This window comes from Neofelis nebulosa, chromosome 17 (assembly GCF_028018385.1).
Source record: "Neofelis nebulosa isolate mNeoNeb1 chromosome 17, mNeoNeb1.pri, whole genome shotgun sequence".
Taxonomy (NCBI): Eukaryota; Metazoa; Chordata; class Mammalia; order Carnivora; family Felidae; genus Neofelis; species Neofelis nebulosa.
Window position 1 is genome coordinate 12,389,236 of NC_080798.1, and position 22,043 is coordinate 12,411,278.

The 22,043-nt window shown below is 40.9% G+C and overlaps 1 protein-coding gene and 2 long non-coding RNA genes across 3 annotated transcripts in view; 2 read left to right on the plus strand and 1 right to left on the minus strand.

Moving 5' to 3' along the window:
* The first annotated feature begins 76 nt into the window (after positions 1 to 76).
* On the plus strand, positions 77 to 11,123 carry LOC131499786 (uncharacterized). Its single transcript, XR_009256060.1, has 2 exons — positions 77 to 331; positions 10,875 to 11,123. It is a non-coding gene; the product is annotated as an uncharacterized LOC131499786 (long non-coding RNA).
* On the minus strand, positions 10,795 to 11,917 carry LOC131499788 (uncharacterized). Its single transcript, XR_009256062.1, has 2 exons — positions 11,810 to 11,917; positions 10,795 to 11,276 (listed from the first exon to the last, which is right to left on the minus strand). It is a non-coding gene; the product is annotated as an uncharacterized LOC131499788 (long non-coding RNA).
* Positions 11,918 to 12,040: 123 nt separating this feature from the next.
* Positions 12,041 to 22,043, plus strand: part of ZNF112 (zinc finger protein 112) — a 33,503-nt gene continuing 23,500 nt past the window's right edge. The window contains exon 1 of the mRNA XM_058709058.1: positions 12,041 to 12,114. The gene's annotated coding sequence lies outside the window, so the exon portion shown is untranslated. The remainder of the gene's footprint in view (positions 12,115 to 22,043) is intronic.

Consider the following 22,043-nt stretch of genomic DNA (forward strand, 5'->3'; position numbering starts at 1 on the left):
AAACATAAGCCACGTTCTAAGACGTGGCCAACCTTCCTCCCCAGGAAGCCAAAGTTCTTCCCACGGTTCTGGAAAGGCCAGTGTTAAGAGCGCGAGGCAGTCGGGAACTTCCGTTTACAGAAGGGCGTGGCTGTAACCAGAGTCTCCTTGGGAATTCTGGGAGCGCTGTGGGCAGTCGCTTCCGTTCCAGGGAAGTGCGGCTCTGGTAAGGTCTCCTCTGAGGGAGCTGAGCCCGCATTGGCGGCGATGCCTTTTCTCTTGGCCGGAGGTCAGCTGCGACAAACACGTCTTTGCCCTTCTGGAAGAGAAATCTGTAGGCAGTAAGCAGAAGGTGGGTTTGGCCCCCATTTGAGTGAGCTTTCCAGGTTTATAGAGATTGCTCAGCGAGTAGCGGATCTCCTGTATTCTGTTTTCTCTGCAACTCTGCCACCTCCTTGAGTTCTCTATTTATCCCACCGTGATGATGTTGGGGCTGATAACAGCCAATATTTATGGAGAGTCCCTGAGGACTCAGACAGTATTTCCAATTTTCTTGTGTTAACTTACTTCTTTCTCAGAACAACCCTATGATTATCCTCATTTTACAGATGGGTGATAATAGGCCAATAAGTGGCTGGGCCAGGGTTAAACCTCCGAAGCACGATTCCATGATTCCTTATGATCTTGGGCGATACTCTGCTTCCATATCACATTAAGCGGTCATGAGGCTTAAATGAGATTATATGAAAAGTGCTTGGAATCGTTCCTAGCACACCCTATGTGCCTTCTATGTTACAGAGTACAGTATAATTGTAGTGTGTGGGAAATTCAATCAGTTATATTAGGAAACTAGAGAATATCATAATATTTTTAAGGCAGTAGTTCTCAAAATTAGGTGTTAGAATTACCTGGGAAATTTGGTAGAAGTAGAAAAAAAAAATCCAAACCCTGTAATAGTTTCAGGAGACTGGACCTCTCTTCTTTCTTAGCTCTTTGGGTGATTCTGAGACCAAGTATGTGAATTGTGATCTTAAAGTACTCGCTTCCTCCCCACCCCCTACTTTTCTTTTTTAAAATTTAGTTCTTTTATATACCTGAAATGTTTGGATGATCTTTATGATCACCATTGTTAAACACCTAATTGACACAGATTTGATTATCATTTGAATTCAGAAATCTCCAGGGGGGAAGGAGATATTACAATGGACTTTGTTGTTTTAAAAAACTAATCTGGTAAGTCTAAACTGCCCTTTCCCTGGCTAAGTGTGCTTGCAGAGACATTTACAAATCGTTCTCTGGATTTTTTTCTCTTTTAAATCTTTTTTTAATGTTTATTTATTTTTGAGAGAGAGAGAGAGAGAGAGAGCATGATCAGGGAGGGGCAGAGAGAGAGAGAGAGAGAGAGAGAGAGGGAAACACAGACTCCAAAGCAGGCTTCAGGCTCTGAGCTGTCAACACAGAGCCCAACAAAGGGCTCAAACCCGGAAACTGGGAGATCATGACCTGAGCTGAACTCAAACACTACCCAGGCACTCCTGGATTTTTGTTTATCTTGAGTTTCAGGAGTATCTTATAACGGAGAGAAACTGTGAAAGCCTTATTCATAATAGCTAAAAAAAAATATTAACAGATATCCACCCACTGTGATGTATTCATGCAATAGAACATCACTCTAATAAAAGGATCGAATGACTGATACGTGCATCACCACGAATGGATTTGAAAAACACCATGCTCAAATAACTGTAATGCAAAAGAGTACTACCGTATGATTCCGTATAATTGACATTCTAAAATGAATCTACGGTGAAAAAAATATCAAAACAGTGGTTGCTACTGGGGAAAGGGGTAGACATTGACTGGGAAGTCTCTCGAGGGAATTTTCTGGGGTGATGTTAATGTCTTGTATCTTAATAGGACTCTGAATTGGATACATAAGTGATAGGTAGGATATCTGGGTGGAGAGCTAAGAAATAAATATTGCTGATTTTAGAACCTAGGCTGTGAGTATATGGGCGAACACTATAATTCTTCCAACTCATCTCCACATTAAAGGGGCACCAGGGTGGCTCAGTTGGTTAAGCATCTGACTCTTGATCTCAGCTCACAGCTGGTGAGTTAGAGCCCTGTGTTGTGCTCTACACTGACAGCGAGGAACCTGCTTGGCATTCTTTCTCTCCCTTTCTCTGTGCCCCTCCCCTGCTCTCTCTCTTTCTCTCTCTCTCTCTCTCTCAAAATGCATAAACATTAAAAATTTTTTTCATGTAAAAATATTGGGGGAACATAGCTTTGAAAAGTTATGAGTATGGGGCGCCTGGGTGGCTCAGTTGGTTAAGTGTCCAACTTGGGTTCAGGTCATGACCTCGCAGTTTGTGAGTTCAAGCCTCGCAGCGGGCTCTGTGCTGACAGCTCAGAGCCTGGAGCCTGCTTCAGATTCTGTGTCTCCCTCTCTCTCTCTGCCCTTCCCCTGCTCATGCTCTGTCTCTGTCTCTCTCTCTCTCTCTCAAAAATAAACATTAAAACAATTTTTTTGAAAGAAAAGTTATGAGTAATTTTTGTTTTATATATATAACACACACACACACACACACACACACACACACATATATATATATACACTCACACACACACACACACACACACACAATCCCACACAATTTGACAGAAACACATACACATAAAAGGAGCACATTGATCACAGCATGACTACCTGTGGGGCAGGAGAGAATGAGAATGTGAGTGGTAGGGGATATAATTGAATAAGTAAATGTTATTTTTAGTTTTACATTTTGTTCAGCATTTCTATGTAATTAGAATAGGAATAGGGTCTGTGGAAATTCTGTCCACATTGTTGCCAGAGACCTATAATTTTCCAGGCAGAGTCTGGAAGTGAATCACACCTGAATTTTGTGTACCAAGTATATTGCACATGGACAGTACATTTTCTGACCATAGAAAGAACACAATCTTTTCATGTCAAAATCCTGTAGATATCATTATATTTTCTGAGTGCTTTTAATGTTGCAGAAAAGAATTCAAATGCATGGCTTATGTTTCATTCCTTTGAAACTGACTTGATTTTTAGCTTTACCTTGTATTTCAAAAATATCTCAAATGTTGACAAGCGCTTCTCCACACTCCCCTCCCCCTCTTCTCCCTCTTCCTCTCCCTCCTCCCCTTCTCCTATTTCTGTTCGTTACACTATTTAATATTGCTCACATTGAGAAATTTTGTTCATCCTCTCTTGATTGTTTACTTACTACAATCTGCTTCCTTCTGTAATCCTCTTTTTTTCTAATTAGTTTCTAAGATACACCTAACTGATGTGTTTGTATTCATTATAGACATTCTCATTATCTTCAGGCTTTTCCTTTGAGTTCTGAAAACAAGTTTATGAAACGTTCTTTTCTGCCATATATTCATTTTCCTTTGAAGCCGATCTGATTAAAAAAATACTTTATTTTTTAGAGCAATTTTAGGTTTACAGAAAAATTTTGGAGAAAGTACAGAGATTTACCATATACCTCCCTCCCCCCTCAAACACAGCTTTTCCTATTATTGACATCTTGCATTAGTGTGGCATGTTTGTTACAGTTGATGAGCCAATATTGATATATTATTATTAACTAAAGTTCGCGGTTTACTTTAGAGTTCACTCTTCGTGTTGTACAGTTCTGTGGGTTTGAAAATTGCATAATGTCAGAGGCGCCTGGGTAGCTCAGTTGGTGAAGCGTCCAACTTCGTCTCAGGTCATGATCTCACGGTTTGTGAATTCGAGCCCCACCTTGGGCTCTGTGCCGACAGCTCAGAGCTTTGAGCCTGCTTTGGATTCCGTGTCTCCCTCTCTCTCTGCCCTTCTCCCGCTCATGCTCCGTCTCGCTGTCTCTCAAAAATAAATACGTGTTTAAAAAATTTTTTTAAAATGCATTATGTCCTGTGTCCACCATACAGTATCATACAGAATAGTTTCATTGCCTCAAAAATAGCACTCTGTTCAACCGATTAGCCCTCCCTTACCCTAAGCCCCTGGCAACTACTGGTATTTTTACTGTCTATACAGTTGGAATTCTATGGTATATAGTTCTTTCAAACTGGCTTCTTTCACTTAGCAATGTGCATTTAATGTTATCCCATGTCTTTTTATAACTTGATAGTTAATTTTTTTATTGCTGAATAATGCTCCATTGTACGGATGTACCATACATCCGTATATCATTAATTTTTATGCATGCAAAAAATCACTCATATTCAGAATAATGCCCCAATCATAAATATGCATGTGAAAGTATCAACAGAAAATGGACAGCTACATAATCACCACTCACACCAAGAAATGAAGCACCCCAGAAGAAGCTCCACTCTTACCCACAGCACCGTGATGCTTCCTTCTCTATCATAAGTAACCAATTACCCTAATTTTTATAGACTCCTTTGATTTTCTTTATGTTTTTACTACAAAAGTGTCCACCCTGAATAGTACAGTTCAATTTTGACTGTCTTATGAATTTTGTATAAACGGAATCATACCACACCTCCTGTTTTCTGCCTAGCTCTTTTTGTTCAACATCATATTTATGAGATTCACCCATGGTGTCGCATATAGCTAAAGTTTGTTCAATATCCTTCCTGTGTCCGGCTCCGTTGTGAAAAAATTTATTCATTCCATCATGGATAAACATTTGGAGTATTTCTAGCACATCCCTATTATGGATGATACTGCAATGAAAATTCGTATACATGTCTTTTTGGTAAACACACACACACAGTACTTATGGGTATATATCTTGAGTAGATTGGAAGTTTCATAAGAAATACTTCAAATTTGGCTCTATAGTCCACCAGCATGAGATTTTTTGCTTATTGCTTGAGGTAGAGATCATTATTCCCCCCTCGACACCACCCAGTTTAACTCAGCACCATGTATGGAATACCTTCCTCATTACCCCAGCTCTGCAGTGCCACCTTTGTTGCAAGCCTGAAGTCAACATGTGCTCTTGTGCCTAGAAAATCCAAGGGATCTAGTATAAATTATCAAAGTTAATCAGACAAGCTGGCAAGATTGAAGAATAAAGGGGCAAAAGCAACATTTAGTAGAAGTGGTTAGGGTAAGAATCATTATCTTATTGCCAGTCTCATAGCAAATGTTTTCAACTCTTCACATTGCTTTCCATGTTCGCTGTAATTTATTGCCAGTTTCCTAAATTTTCTCATCATGAATGGAGGATTAATTTATCAACCTCTCTGTTTTTTGCATTCCTGGTAAGTCTGCTAGGCATGATGTGTTATCTTTTTATAAACTGTTGAATAAGTTATGGCATAGAATTTTTACATGTGTGTTTCCAATGAGATAGGCCTACCGTTTTCCATTCTAATAAAGACTGCAACAGATTTTGATCAGTGTTGGTTGGAAATTAGTTGAAAGTGTTTCCTATTTTGTTACTCTCAGGAAGAATTCTTTTTTTTTCTTTTTTCTTTTTAAATTTAGACCCAAGTTCGTTAACATACAGTGTAGTATTGGTTTCAGAAGTAGAAATTAGTGATTCATCACTTACATGTAACACCCAGTGCTCATCCCAAGTGCCTTCCTTAATGCCCATCACCCATTTAGCCCATCCCACCCCTCCATTAACCCTCAGTTTGTTGTCTATATATGAGTCTCTTGTGCTTTGCCGCCCTCTCTGTTTTCATCTTATTTTTCCTTCTCTTTCCCTATGTTCATCTGTTTTGCTTCTTAAATTCCACATATGAATGAAATCATATGATATTTGTCTTTCTCCGATTGACTTATTTCACTGAGCATAATACAGTCTAGTTCCGTCCACATTGTTGCAAATGGCAAAATTCCATCCACATTGTTGCAAAAAAAAAAAAAAAGATTTCATTCTTTTTGATTGCTGAGTAATATTCCATTGTATTCTAAGATAAGCATGGGTTCTTCCTTAAATGTTTGATAGAGTTCACTGATGACACTGTCTCAGACTAGAGAATTCCTTTGTGGATTTTTAATAAATTCCATTTCAAGTACTAGTTCTATTCAGAGTTGTGATAACTTCTTGTGTCTGTTTTGGTGTGTGTTTTAAATTCTCTAGAAATTTATTCACTTAAGTTCTCAGTTTCATTGGCATTAAGTTCCCCAGAGTATCCCTTCATGTCCATAAGAATGTATAGTGATGTTTCCTTTTTCATTCATTTCCTTGGTAATTTGTGATTTCTAACTGTTTTAATAATAAGTCTTCACATGGATTTGTCAATGTTTTTGTTCTCATTTCAAAGAATAACCTTTTTAGTCCTCTTGTACTATGTTTGTCTTCTATTTTATGTATCTGTTCTCATTTAAAAAAATTTTTTTAGATGTTTATTTTTGAGAGAGGCAGAGACAGAATGCAAGTGGGTTAGGGGCAGAGAGAGAGGGAGACACAGAATCTGAAGCAGGTTCCAGGCTCCGAGCTGTCAGCACAGAGCCCAACACAGGGCTTTAACCCACAGACCGTGAGGTCATGACCTGAGCCGAAGTTGGACGCTCAACTGACTGAGCCACCCAGGTGCCCCATCTGTTCTCATTTTTATTGTACCTGTACATTGGGAGAAGTAATTTGCTCTTTTTCTTTTTCTTTTTTTTAATATTTTTTTTCAACGTTTTTAATTTATTTTTGGGACAGAGAGAGACAGAGCATGAACGGGGGAGGGGCAGAGAGAGAGGGAGACACAGAATCGGAAACAGGCTCCAGGCTCCGAGCCATCAGCCCAGAGCCTGACGCGGGGCTTGAACTCACGGACCGCGAGATCGTGACCTGGCTGAAGTCGGACGCTTAACCGACTGCGCCACCCAGGCGCCCCAATTTGCTCTTTTTCTAACTTACTGAGATGGATGTTTCATTTCTTAATTTCCATCCTTTTTTTTTTTTTTACTTCCTTTATGCCTATACTTAAAGCTTTCCTTTAATTTGATGTATTGGGTGCATCCTATGTGCTTTGATAGGAAGTATTTTTATTATCACTCAGTTAAAATACATTTTAGTTTTGTACGCAGTATTTCTTTGATTTATATGGATTTGGTTTATTTCCAAACATGGTATATAACTTAGAGTCCACTGAAAAGACAGACCACACCAGTTATTTGAAAAGAGAGAATTGGTATATGTAGGGAGTTGATGACTAGATTACTGAAAGGGAGAACAGAGGATTTTTTTAAAAAGTTTATTTACGGGGCGCCTGGGTGGCTCAGTCGGTTAAGCGTCCGACTTCGGCTCAGGTCACGATCTCGCGGTCCGTGAGTTCGAGCCCCGCGTCAGGCTCTGGGTTGATGGCTCAGAGCCTGGAGCCTGTTTCCGATTCTGTGTCTCCCTCTCTCTCTGCCCCTCCCCCGTTCATGCTCTGTCTCTCTCTGTCTCAAAATTAAATAAACGTTAAAAAAAAATTTAAAAAAAAAAAAGTTTATTTACTTTTGAGACAGAGAGAGCATGAACGGGGGAGGGTCAGAGAGAGAGGGAGACACAGAATCCGAAACAGGCTCCAGGCTCTGAGCTGTCAGCATAGAGCCCGACGCAGGGCTCGAACTCACGGACCGCGAGATCATGACCTGAGCCAAAGTCGGACGCTCAACCGACTGCGCCACCCGGGCGCCCCAAGAACAGAGGATTCTAAGGCGTGGTGCGGGTAACAAGCACAACAATCAGCAACGACCCCCAGGTCTGGGGTAACAAAGTGAAGAGACAGGGATTATTAAAACTGACAAGCTTGGAGGAAGGTCCTGATATCTTGAAACTCAAACCGCCAAGGTGGGAGGAGTGTTCAGCTGGCCCTGGTTCCCGAGCTCAGTCAGAGGAAGAGTGCTGCAGTTCTAGGACTTAGACATCTGAGGAGCAGGATGTGAGAGGCTGTTTGATAGTGTCTGCGAGGAGCCATGAAACTGGTTGTCAGGTGTTGGGAAAGGTGCAAATTAGAGTGAGCAGCTGCTGCTAGAAGGCAGTGCTGTTCCTGGAAGCCGAGAGGAAGTAGCAAGTCTGTTCCTTCTCCAGCCTTGCAGTCTCCTTCTGTCGGCAGAGACTAACACGGAATCAGATGTCAAAGCAGAAGGATAGGCTGCAAAGCCTCCATCCCAGCGCCATAAAACAGGGTAAAGAAGGGTGGTTTGGGAGCTGAGGGACAGTACTGTATTAGAACACACACGGGAGTTTTAAAATCATCTTTTTTTGTTATTGAGTTCTGGCTGAAATTCATTACATTCAGAAAGCACATCCGGTATTATCTCAGCATTGTGAAATTTGTTGCTATTCCTTTAGGGCCCGTCATGTGATCCCTTTTTGTAAATATTTTATGTGTGCCTGAAAAGATGTGTATTTCGGAGTGTTTGCCAGAACCTTTTGTTCCCCTTACCCTCAAATGGGTGTCAAAAATGCTGCGGACCTTCCAGGCTTTTCAGCTATCACCCCACGAGAAAAGTCACCACAAGCGCATGACTCCCTCACTTTCTCTGAATTTTAGCCCACAAATTCTCCATCATCTTGTCTTTCGATGCCTCTTGACAGCTTTAAAAATGTATCTAGGGGCACCTGGGTGGCTCAGTCGGTTGAGTGCCCGACTTCAGCTCGGGTCATGATCTCACGGTCCGTGGGTTCGAGCCCCACGTTGGGCTCTGTGCTGACAGCTCAGAGAGCCTGGACCCTGCTCCAGAGTCTGTCTCCCCCTCTCTCTGCCCCTCCCCTGCTCACGCTCTGTGTCTGTCTCTCAATAATAAATAAACGTTAAAAAAATTTCAATAAAAAAGTGTTATCTACCCATCATCTGCCAGAAGTTTATTCAAATGACCTGTTTTATTATTACAGGGGGTGGAAGTATATTAAAAATTTATCCATTGCATTTTAAAATTTCCTTGTCATTTTATCCAGAAAATTCACCTATTATCAGATTGATCCTCCTTAATATACAAACTATTAGGTATTTTTTAAAACATTGTCTTTTGGGAGGGGTTGTTAAATTAGGAATTACATGGTATTATTTCTTTTTTTAATCTTCCAAGTTTTTATTTAAACGCCAGTTAGTTGGGGCGCCTGGGTGGCTCAGTCGGTTAAGTGTCTGACTTTGGCTCAGGTCATGATCTCGCGGTCTGTGAGTTTGAGCCCCGCGTCAGGCTCTGTCCTGACAGCTCGGAGCCTGGAGCCTGTTTCAGATTCTGTGTCTCCCTCTCTGACCCTCCCCCATTCATGCTCTGTCTCTCTCTGTCTCAAAAATAAATGTTTAAAAAAAAAACAAAACACCAGTTAGTTAACATACAGTGTAATATTAGCTTCAGGTATAGGATTTAGTGATTAATCACTTACATACAACACCCAGTGCTCATCACAAGTGCCCTCCTTAATACCCATCACCCATTTAACCCATCCCCCACCTACCTCCCCTTTAGTAGCCATCAGTTTGTTGTCTATGGTTAAGAATCTGTTTTATGGTTTGCCTTTCTCTTTCCCATGTTCATCTGTTCTGTTTCTTAAATTCCACGTATGAGTGAAACCATATAGTATCTGTCTTTCTCTGACTGGCTTATTTCGCTTAGCATAATACACTCTAGCTCCACGCCATTACAAATGGCAAGATTTCATTCTTTTTGATGGCTGAGTTATATTCCATCGTATGTATATGCCACAACTTCTTTATCCACTCAACAGCTGATGGACATTTGAGCTCTTTGCATAATTTGTCTGTTGTTGATAGTGCTGCTATAAATATTGGGGTGTACGCATTTCCTTTGAATCGGTATTTTTGTATCCTTTGGGTAAACACCTAGTAGGGCAATTGCTGGATTACAGGGTAGTTCTATTTCTAACTTTTTTTTAGGAACCTCCATACTGTTTTCCAGAGTGGCTGCACCAGTTTATATTCCCACCCACATTGTAAGAGGGTTCCTCTCTCCGCATCCTCACCAACACCTGTTGTTTCCTGTGTTGTTAGTTCGGTACCCCGCATGATTTCTTACATCGATTCTGGTCCTTTTGAACCACGGACCATTTTCACATAACGGATGTGATGAGAGAAAAAAAAAAAAACAACTCTCTAAAGGCCTGAGATATAAGGGAAGCCATTTTAGATTTCTATCTAAGCCAGCCTGATCGTACATAAACTTTGTCTAAACCAAAAGCCTGATTTATGGCCCACCAAGCATACATTGTGCACCTGCTCTGTAAATGAGTAGCCTAACAGAAAACCATCTTGTCCTTAAGATAGCCAGCAGTGCTCCTTCTCCCTGCAATCCTTGATGTTAAGACTTGTGACTCCTGCATACATGTTAATCTATAACCTGTTGAGCTTTTATAAGATGTAAAAAAAGGTATACACTCCTTTGAAAACTGTTCATTCTCCAGAACACATTCTTCCCTGTGAAGAGTGTTTCCCGGGCAGCTGTCCTAACTTGGGCTTAAACAAAACTCTCTTTCTTGCTTATACAGATTGTAAAAGGTGTCTTCATTTGGTATTTACACCTGTCCTGTCATTTTTCCTTCACTCCTCAGTGACAGTACTCGCCCAACATTTGAGATAGTTTCAGGTGGACATTGTATTTGACCTCATTCAGCTGTTTTTCAGCACCACACTGTACTTATTATTGCCAAAAATCTAGGCCTTAACTTATACTTTACAGAAAACGTTGGCATCAGGACAACACATGCCAGAAGAGTCATTAGACAAATCCAGAATGTGAGCAATCCTACATGCCAACCGAGTTACTATTTCAGCAGGTCAAGGGCACACAAAAAAGAAGGGGAGCTGTTCTAGATTATAAGAGGCTCAAGTGACATAGCATTGAATACAATTAATATTCCAGCATAAAGGAAAACGATAATATATTTATTCCCCAGGAGAAACCTGAGCAACTAAACTTTTTCTTCTCTTTTCTCTCTTTGCAGATTTTCTGGATTAAGCCATTATTTCATCTCCTGTCCTCCCTGAATCACGTCCTCCATAAGACAACTTGAAAGTTTTTATGTCTAGAGCAGGGAGAAGATCAGTGATGTGATGCCAGAAGCTTAAAGAAGAAAAATACTTCAAGATTTTATAAAGGTTTCCAACGTTTGTCTCTGTCAGTATAGCTCCTCCCATTTGCCTTATGACTCACGTTTCATAATCAGCAATTAAAGCCAAGGAAATGTGGAAAACATTTGTTGCTTCTGCTTTAAGGCCTGATCAATCAATGGTTGCATCTGCTTCTTGTGGATTCTTGGCATCCACGTCCATTCTTGTGGATCTTGCGATGAACACTTCAGGGTAGGTAGTACTGTCGGTTCTAGACGCATGCACGCCCATATAGACTAAAAAAGGCAATCCAGTCAAAGTAAGGTTGAGACTCTATTTGTCAAATTCAATACTCTGTATAGGTCAGCACAATGTCCTTTTAGTATCTGCATTCCGCTCCCCACCCCCACCCCGCCATCCCTTCCTTTCCATAATCCCCTCCCCTCTACTCTTTCTCCAGTTCACTGGTCTCTAGGAGGTAGCTTCTTAGAATAGCTCTATAGTTTGCTTTGGTTGAGTTTTTTCTTAGTTTTTGTCACTTAGTTTGGAAGAAAAAAAATTTTTCAAGAAAACGACGGGGGAGGGGGTGGCCAAGCTCCACTAACGGTATAGAATTAATTCGTACTGACTACCCAAAAGAGAATACCGCCTGTCCAAATACTGACTATCCCAAAGAGAGAGGAGAGCCTTGAGGAAAGGCCACTCCGCAGGAGGTTCCGGGATTTGCAGTCCACCGATGCACAAGGCCAGACGTATTACGCTCCCGAAAGACGCCTCGCTTGCATGGTTGGCTGGAGATAATACAGAAGTACATCAAGGAGTTCTGTACCTGTGGCAGCATTTCGGGGTTACGGCGTTCGCTCCGACCCGCAGGCTCCGAAATACAATCCAGCCTCTCGCTGGGACAGCCGATACTTCCACCCTAGGAAGGCGACGAGGTGGCCTGGGAATTCTGGGAAGTGTAGTCCCGGAACTCAGTGAGGCTGGATAACTTCCGCCGCAGGCGGCCAAGGCGGCGTCCCTGCTCCCGCCGGGAATTCTGGGAAGCGTAGTCCAGGGTGGGGGGGGGTTCTGTAGGCAGAGTCGCTTCCGCTCCAGGTACGCGAGGCCGCGGCCTTCGTTCCTCCGCGAAAGGTGAGCCCCTGCCTCCTCGGGGGCCCTCCCCGCGGCCGCACTGACCTGGCTTCCCATTGCCTTGGCCCACGGTGACCAGGCTCTGGACGCTGGGGAAGAGAAGCCGCCTGCGGCCAAGGGCGGGGTTGGTGTTGCCTTTGAATGAGCTCTGTGGACTGCGGGGCGGTGGGCGCATCCCCGGCTCGGGGCCGGGCCAGGCTCCCACCTCGCCGGGGGTGAGGGTCTCCTCCTGGCTCTGCGCCTCCCCGCCCTTTCCCCGACCACCAGCCAATGCTGCCGCATCCCCGCGGTGGAATATTCGGAGAATTTCTGTGCGTCTCTGCCTCTCTTTCCTCTTCTTTAAGTGGATATTAGCGTCTACCTAATAGAGTTATTTTGCGAGTTAAGGGAGGACGGAGAAGTGAAGGACTTAGAGCCTGGCTTGGGGTTTAAAAAAAAAAAAAAAAAAAAAGTCCCCTGTTAGCAGTACCTTTTAATTTCTCAGTCCCCTGAAAGCTTCTGTGAACCTGGGATGGGGTCAGAGCTCTGGCTCCTGGCCTTTCTCAGATCCCTGAAGAAAGCGAAGCTGCACCCAGATTCCTAATTGTTGTTGTTGTTGTTGTTGTTTTTTCAATCTAAATGTAGGTTTTTGTAGGGGTTATTCCCGGATGTTGTCTGCACTGTCCACTGTAATGTACATGGGAGTTATGATGAAGTTGTGATTTCTCTGAGCCTCCTTTCCTTCCGCAGCCTGGACATCGTTGAAAAAGGCTGCTGGGAGGGGGGAAATGACGCTTTGCCTCCTGGAAGAAGAGCCTCACCTGAGTAGGACTTAGCATCTTTCTTCCTCTTAGGTTATCTCCTCTCAGGGGAGAAGATACTTCCTTTACGCATCTGCAAATTCTACCAGGAACACGCCCTGACTTTTGTTTAAATACAGGAAGGGATGGGGGAGTACTTGGGCACGAGTCATAAGGATTGCACTTACTTTTTAAAAAGTTTTTATTTATATTCCAGTTCGTTAACATACAGTGTAATACTAGTTTCAGATGTACAGTATAGTGATTTGACATCCAACACCTGATGGTCATCACAAGTGCCCTCCTTGGGGGCGGCTTGGTGGTTCTGTCCGTTGAGCATCTGACTCTTGGTTGCCGCTCAGGTCCTGATCCCAGGGTGGTGGGATCCAGCCTGTCTCGGGCTCTGAGCTGTGCTTGGAGCCTGCTTGAGATTCTCACTCTCTCTGTCTCTCTGTCTCTCTCTCTCTGTCTCTCTGCTCCCCCCCACCACCAAAAAAAAAAAAAAAAAAAAAAAAAGGAAGGAAGGAAGGAAGGGTTAAAAAAATACAAGTGCCCTCCTTAATCCCCACCTCTTATTACCCATCCCTCCACTACCTCCATTCTAGTAACCATCAGTTTGTTCTCTATAGTTGAGAGTCTGTTTCTTGGTTTGCCTCTCTCTTTTCCTTTGCTTGTGTCTTAAACTCCACACAGGAGTGCAATAACATGGTATTTGCCTTTCTGTGACTAACTTGCTTCACTTAGCGTAAGACTCTAACTGCACTCATGTCGTTGCAAATGGCAAGATTTTATTCCTTTTTTATGGTTGAGTAATATTCCATCATGTATACATATACTGCATCTTCCTTATCCATTCATCAGTCGAGGGGTTTCCATGATTTGGTTGTTGTAGATAATGGTACTGTAAACATCGGGGTGCATGTATCCCTTCGAATCAGTATTTTTATATCCTCTGGGTAAATACGTAGAAGCGCAATTGCTGGACCGTGGGGTAGTTCTATTTAGAACTTTCTGAGGAACCTCCTTTCATTTTGTACCTTGGATGCACCAGTCTGTATTCCCGCCAACAGTGTAAGGGGGATTCCCTTTTCTTCGTATCTTCGCCAACAATTGTTGCTTCTGCTGTTGATTTTAGCCATTTTGATAGATGGGAGGTGGTATCTCATTGTGGTTTTGATTTGCATTTCCCTGATGATAAGTGTTGTTGAGCCTCTTTCCGTGTGTCTGTTGGCCATCTGACTGCCTTATTTGGTGACTTGTATGCTCATGTCTTCTACCCATCTCTTAACTGCATTCTTTGTTGTTGGGTGTTGATTTGTAGAAGTTCTTCATTTATTTTGGATATTAACCCTTTATCAGATATGTAATTTGCAAATATCTTCTACCATTCTATAGGTTGCCTTTTAGTTTTGTTGATTGTTTTCTTTGCTGCTCAGAGCTTTTTATTTTGATGTAATCCCAGTAGTTTATTTTTTGCTTTTGTTTCCTTTACCTTAGGAGATGTGTCTAGAAAGAAGTCGCTACAGCCACTGTCAAAGAGGTTACTGCCTGTGTTCTCCTCTAGGATTTTGATGCTTTCCTCTCTCCCATTTAGGTCTTTCATCCATTTTGGATTTGTTTTTGTGTATGATGTAAGAAAGTGGTTCAGTTTCATTCTTTTGCATGTTGCTGTCCAGTTTTCCCAACGCGATTTGTTGAAAAGATCGTCTTTTTCCCATTGGATATGCTTTCCTGCTTTGCCTAAGGTTAATTGACCCTATAATTGTGGGTCCATTTTTGGGTTTTCTGTTCTGTTCCATTGATCTTGGTGTCTGTTTTTGTGCCAGTACCATACTGTTTTGATTACTGCAGCTTTGTAATTTAACTTGAAGTCTGGAATTTTGATGCTTCCATCTTTGCTTTTCTTTTTCAAGGTTGCTTTGTCTACTCAGCGTCTTTTGTGGTTTCATATACATTTTAGGATTGTTTTCTCTAGCTCTGTGAAAAATGTTGGTGGTGTTTTACTAGGGATTGCATTAAATGTGTAGATTGCTTTGGGTAGTATTGACATTTTAACAGTATTTGTTTTTCCAACCTATGAGCATGGAAAGTCTTTCCATTTCTTTGTGTCCTCATCAATTTCTTTCATCAGTGTTTTCTAGTTTTCAGAGTACAGGTCTTTCACCTCTTTGGTTATGTTTATCCCTAGGTATCTTATTATTTTTGGTGCACTTGTAAATGAGATTGATTCCCGCTGCTTCATTATTGGCGTATAGAATGCAGCAGATTCTGTTTTTTTGAATCTGGTGACTTTACTGAATTTGTTTATCAGTTGTAGCAGTTTTTTGGTGGATTTTTTTTTTTGGATTTCCTATATAGAGTATCATGTCATCTGCAAATAGTGAAAGTTTGACTTCTTCCTTGCTGATTTGGATGCCTTTTATTTCTTTTTGTTGTCTGATTGTTGAGGTTAGGACTTCCAGTACTATGTTAAATAACAATGGTGAGAGTGGACATCCCTGTCTTGTTCCTGACCATAGGGGGAAAGCTCTCAACTTTTCCTCATTGAGGATGATATTAGCTGTGGGTTTTTTGTATATGCCCTTTATTATATTGAGGTGTTCCCTCTAAACCTATTTTTTTCAGGTTTTTTTTTTTAATTAAGAATGGATATTGTACTTTGTCAAATGCTTTTTCTGCATCTATTGAAAGGGTTGTATGGTTCTTATCTTTTCTTGTATTAATGCGGTATATCACATTGATCTGTGACTATTGAATCACGCTTGGAGCCCAGGAATAAATTCCACTTGATTATGGTGAATGATTCTTTTAATGTACTATTGGATCCGATTTGCTAGTGTTTTATTGAGAATTTTCACATCCATGTTCATCAGGGGTATAGTTTTCTTTTTTAGTGGAGTCTTTTGTCTGGTTTTGGTATGAGGGTAATGCTGTCCTCATAGAATGAATTTGGAAGTTTTCCTTCCTTTTTAATTTTTTGAAATAGTTTGAGAAGAATAGATATTACCTCTTCTTTAAATGTATGGTAGGATTCCCCTGTGAAGCCATCTGGCCCTGGACTTTTGTTTGTGGGGAGATTTTTGATTGCTGATTTAATTTCTTTGCTGGTTATTCGTGTGTTCAAGTTTCTATTTCTTCCTGTTTCAGTTTTGGTAGTTTATATGTTTCTAGGAATTTATCCATTTCTTCCCGATTGTCCAGTTTTTTGGCATATACTTTGTCATAATATTCTCTTATAATTGTTTGTATTTCTGTGGTATTGGTTGATATTTCTCCTCTCTCATTTGTGATTTTATTTATTTGGGTCCTTTCCCTTTCCTTTTTGATAAGTCTGGCTGGAGGTTTATTCAATTTTATTTTTTCAAAGAACTAGCTCCTGGTTTCATTGATTTGTTCTATTGATTTTTTTGTTTTGTTTTGCTTTTAGTTTTTAGTTTCTATATCATTTATTTCTGCTTTAATCTTTGTTCTTTCTGCTAGCTTTAGGCTTCGTTTGTTGTTCTTTTTCTAGCTCCTTTAGATGTAAGGTTAGATTGTTTATTTGAGATTTTTCTCTTTTTTTTTTTCCTTTCTTCTTGATGTAGGCCTCTATTGCTATATACTTCCCCCTTACGACCACTTTTGTTGCATCCCAGAGGTTTTGAACTGTCGTGTTTTCATTTTCATTTGTTTCCGTGGATTTTTTTTTTTTAACTTCTTCATTTCCTTTTTGACCCTTTCATTGTTAAGTAGCATGTTATTTAACCTATATGTACTTGTGGTCTTTCCAGATTTTTTTCTTGTGATTGACTTCAAGTTTCATAGTGTTGTGTCAGAAAATATGCGTGGTATGATCTCAGTCTTTTTATATTTGTTGAGGGCTGATTTGTGACCTAATATGTGATCTAGTCAGGAGAACATTCTGTGTGCACTTGTAAAGAATGTGTATTCTGCTGTTTTAGGATGGAATGTTTGGAAAATATCCGTTAAGCCCATCTGGTCCAGTGTGTCATTCAAAGCCATTGTTTCCTTGTTGATTTTTGCTTAGATGATCTGTGCATTGATGTAAGTGGGCTGTTAAAGTCCCCAACTATTGTATTATTATCAATTAATTCCTTTATGTTTGTTATTAATTGGTTTATATATTTGGGAGCTTCCATGTTGGGGCATAAATATTTACAATTGTTATATCTTCTTACTGGATTATCCCCTTTATTATAGGGCCCTTCTTTGTCTCTTGTTACAGTCTTTGTTTTAAAGTCAGTTTGTCTGATGTACGTATTGCTACTTTGGCTTTCTTTTGACATCTATTTGCATGGTAAATGTTTCTCCGTCCCCTCACTTTCAATCTACAGGTGTCGTTAGGTCTAAAATGAATCTCTTGTAGGCAGCATGTGTAGGGGGTCTTCTTTTCCCCCCTATTCTGACACCCTGTGTTTTTTGATTGGAGCGTTTAGTCCATTCATTCAAAGTAATTACAATAGATATGTATTTATTCCCATTTTATTACTTGTTTTATGTTTTCTCTGATACTTTCTTGTCTTTTTCTCTTTCATGTTTTGCTTATTTTCCGTAGTGATATATTTGGATTTCTTTCTCTGTATTCTTTGCATGTTTATCAGTGGCTTTTGATAATATGGTCACTATTAGGTTGGTATATAACCTCTTCTGCATATAGCAATCTATATTAACTTGATGGTCGTTTAAGTTTGAACCTATTTTCTCCTTTCCTCCCCACATTTTTATATTTGTGTGTGTGTGAAAGAGAGAGAGAGTTCCTTGACTGAGTTTTTACATAAATATTCATTTTTACTGCTTTTGTTTTTCTTGCCCTCATACTTTCACTTTTGGTCTCTGCTTTCCATTCAGAGTCCCCTTTAATATTTCTTGCAGGATTGGTTTAGTCCTCGTGAACTCCTTTGGTTTGTCTGGGAAACTCTTTCTTTCTCATTCTATTCTGAATGATAGCCTTGCTAGATAGAGTATATTTGGCAGCAGAATTTTTGAATTGAGCATTTTGAAAATATCATGCCACCCCCTCTGGCCTGTAGTTTCTATTGAGAAATCTCCTGCTAGCCTTATGGGTTTTCCCTTGTAAGTTACTGACTTCTTTTGTGTTGCTGTTTTAAGATTTTTTTCTTTGTCACTGCATTTTATAAATTTAACTACAATATGTCTTGGTGTTGGCCTGCTTTTGTTGATTTTGTTGGGGGTTCTTGTGCCTCCTGGATCTGGATGTCTGTTTCCTTTCCCAGATTTGGGAAGTTCCAGCTATTATTTCTTCAAATAAGTTTTCTGCTCCCTTCACTATCTTCTTCTTCTGGGACTCCAGTGATACAAATCTTACGTTTGATAGAATCACTGAGTTCCCTAAGTTTTCTTTTGCATAATTCTTTCTCTGTTTTATATAGCTTTATTGTTTTCCATTACTTTGTCTTCTGGGTTATTAATTTGTTCTTATACTTCTTCCAGCCTGTTGGTCATTGCATCAAGCGTGTTTCTAATCTTATTTATTGCACTCTTCATCTCTTTTTTAACTCTTTTATCACTGTGTTAAGGGTTCCACTAACCTCTCCATTCTTTCTCTAGTCCGCTGAGCATCCTTATGATTGTTGCTTTAAATTCTCTATCAGGTATGTTAGTGATACCTGTTTCACTTAGATCTCTAGCCGTGAACTTGTCTCTTCTTTCATTTGGGATACATTCTTCTGTCTTCTCATTTTGTCTAAGTCTCTGCCTGCCTCTCTGTGTTAGAACAGCTAGTTGTGTCTTTGCTCTTGAAAGTAATGACCTTGTGAAAAAGAAGCCATGTATTTCCCAGGGCCTGGCACTTCAGGGTGTCTACAGTGTGTGCTGCATGCACTCTGCTGTTGTGTTCTGGTTGCTCTGTCCTTCAGGCCAGTTGTCTGCAGAGGTTCTCCTTGCCTGCAGAGGCTCTCTTTGCCTACTGTGGGCAGTGATTGGTCCCTGGCCTAAATTTGGTGAGTTTTAAATAGGTGTGCTCTGGTCTGCTTGTGAAATGAGTCTCTTCACCATCTCCACTGGAACTGAGGCCCTGCAAAACTCTCTGGTCTGGAGACATGGTGAGGGCAGGGGGTTGTGTTGGTCTTCTGGGGGAGGGGCCCACTGTACCGAGACTGAAAAGGCAGTTCCACTGGAGCACAGCAGGGTGGGGCTTGGTGCAAGCAGGTTAGGCAGCCAGTATCTGTGCTGTACTGCTTTCTGCAGGTGGCTCTGTGCTTATGCTGAGGGATGGGAGAGGGAAATGGTGCCGGGCCACCTCCTTTATCCTGGGGAGGTGTCTCTGTGGATGCTGCCTCTCAGGGACATGCTCTGAGAACAGCATATAATCTCCCAACTGTGTGCCCCAGCTGCTCTTCAGATTGCTGTTTTCGTGCTGCATTCCCCTCGGTTGTTTGCCTGTCTTTCTCTTCAAGAACAGCTTCTCTTCAAGAGCCTTCTGGGCTCTATCTCAGCCAAGCCCACTGACTTTTAAAGCTCCAGGCTTTCAAAGTAGAGACTGTAAAGTCCTAGGGAATTCCTCTAAAGTATTTGTCTATTCAAACCTTATAGGTGAGCCTAAGTATTGTCTTTATCATCTAGCAAGGTACTGAGATATATCACTACAATCCAGAATTACAGCTTTTCAGATCGCAACTTTATCATAAGGGCAGTAGTTTGCCCTAAAATTATGTAAGGGCCATTGAACAAGTGGCTTGGACATGGAATTTATGAACGGCCCATTATCATTTCTTTTCCCCCTTCTTGGCATCCCAGGCTTGCCTCCAATTTCAGGTCCTTTAGTTTGTTTCTGAAAGCAGAGAGAACACCTACCTGAGGGGGCTCCTTTCCCTCGTGTACAGTGAAAGTAGATATCAAGAATCTTATGTAAAACTGTGGAAATTTACTATGTAAATGCTTGACAGAATATTTCCTTGCTAGTGTAATTTTTGGGAGGTGCTTTCTCCATTTATTTAAAACTGGCTGCGCAATTAAAAAATGCCATGCAGGGAAAAAACCCAAAAAACAAAAAGCAAAAAAACCCCAAAAAACCTCTAGGCTTTAAGCCCCGCACAATTGTAAGAATGCACAAAATTCAGCCCCTCTCACTTTCCAAGCCATTGACAATGGAGAAACGTTCTCCTCGGGTGTCCCTGGTGTGCTCCTCTCTTTCTCGCTCCCTTCTCCATGATCGCGGCACCCTTCCCTCGACAGCAGCCAGGATCTGTTTCTCCCCTGAACTACATCTCTGCATTTCTGACCTTCTTGGATGTAGCCCCTTCTCTCTGTTTAGTTGTAGAGTTAGTTCCGTCAGTCTTCAGGTTGATTTCCAGGGTATTTAGCTTGATCTAATAGTTACCTAGTTGCATTTGTGGGACCAGGCAAGCCTAGTGTCCTCCTGCTCTGCCACCATCTTCCTGTCTCCTAACGATTCTACTTAAACACTTAAGGTTAAACATCATCCTAGAAATTGTATGTGAATTAACATATGCAATCCCAACAAGAGCCCTATGGGGTCCCATGGATACTGTTATTCCCATGTTATAGATGAGAAAAGGGAGACACAGAGAGCGTAAGTTGTTTGTCCTAGGTCACACACCGAGGAAGGCTGAGCTGAGATTTGAGTTAGGTTTCAACCTGTTGCCTTAGTTCTTACTATGCTTAGTATCATGTTGAGAAGGCATGTTTTGGATTTTTGTAGAGGGCCACGAAAGCTATGTCAATGAACTTTGAGTTTTTGACAAGATATTTTCAGTCATCTGTAATTTAATGGCATTTTATTTGAAATAATATTTGTACTTCTAAATGAAATAAGCCAGAGAGAGACAAATATCATATGATTTCACTTATATTAGAATCTAAAAACCAAACACGACACTAACAGACCGATAAATAGAACAAACTGGTGGTGGCCAAAGGAGAGAGGGCTGGGGGTGATGGGTGAGATAGGTGAAGAGAGTTAAGAGGTACAAACTTCCAGTTATAGAATAAGTCACAAGGATAAAAAGTACAGAATAGAGTCCATAATACTGTATTAATTTTGTATGGTAACAAATGATAATTACACTTATTGTGGGGAGCATTGCATAATGTGTAGAATTATCAAATCATTGTGTTGTATACCTGAAACATAATATGTCAACTATACTTTAATTTAAAAAGACTAAATCTTAGGGGGGGTGCCTGAGTGGCTCAGTTGGTCAAGCATCCAACTCTTGATTTCGGCTCAGGTCATGAGCTTACAGTTCAGGAGATCGAGTCCCACATCAGACTCGTGCTGACAGCGTGGAGCCTGCTTGGGATTCTCTCTCCCTCTCTGCTGCTCCCCTGCTCACTCTCTCTCTCTCTCTCAAAATAAATAAATAAATAAATAAATAAATATTTAAAACTTCAATCCTAGAAATTTATAGTTCATATTCTGATTATAGAAATAACGATGGCATATTGTAGAGAATTAAGAAAATACCTGAGGTATAAGGAGAAAAGTTGTTTTTTTTTTTAAGGTTCTGTTCTCTATTAAAGGGATTTTTCCTTTTTTTTTTTTTTTTTTTAAGGTTTATTTATTTTTGAGAGAGAGAGCACCAGTGAGGAAGGGACACGGAGGGGGACAGAGGATCAGAAGTGGGCTAATAGCAGCGAGCTCGATATGAGGCTCAAACTCACAAACCATGAGATCATGACCTGAGCTGAAGTTGGACGCTCAACCATGAGATCATGACCTGAGCTGACGTTGGACGCTCAACCGACCGAGCCACCCAGGTTCCACAAGAGAAAAGTTTAATTGCCAGTAACCACAGGTTGTAGAGATAACAATATTAATATTTTAATGTTTTCCTGGTCCATATATATAGTTTTGGCTTTTTTTACTAAAGATTTACAAAGTAGATATAGGTTTTATTTCTCCCATAAGTTTTTACTGTGGAAATGTATAAATATAGCCAAATGTAATAAGAGTAACCATAATGAGCCCCAGTGGAACCATCACCCGTATTTAATCCTTGTTACCATTTGTCAGCCTTGTACCCCCACCGCCCCCAGTCTTTTTGTTTCGGCCTCTTAAAGCAAATCCGCAACATTGAGTCAGCATGATAGTGGTTCGTTGGTTGTCATAATTGCCAGAAATTGATTATCATTTATTTTTTATATCCAAGACCAAGAAAGGGAGATGTT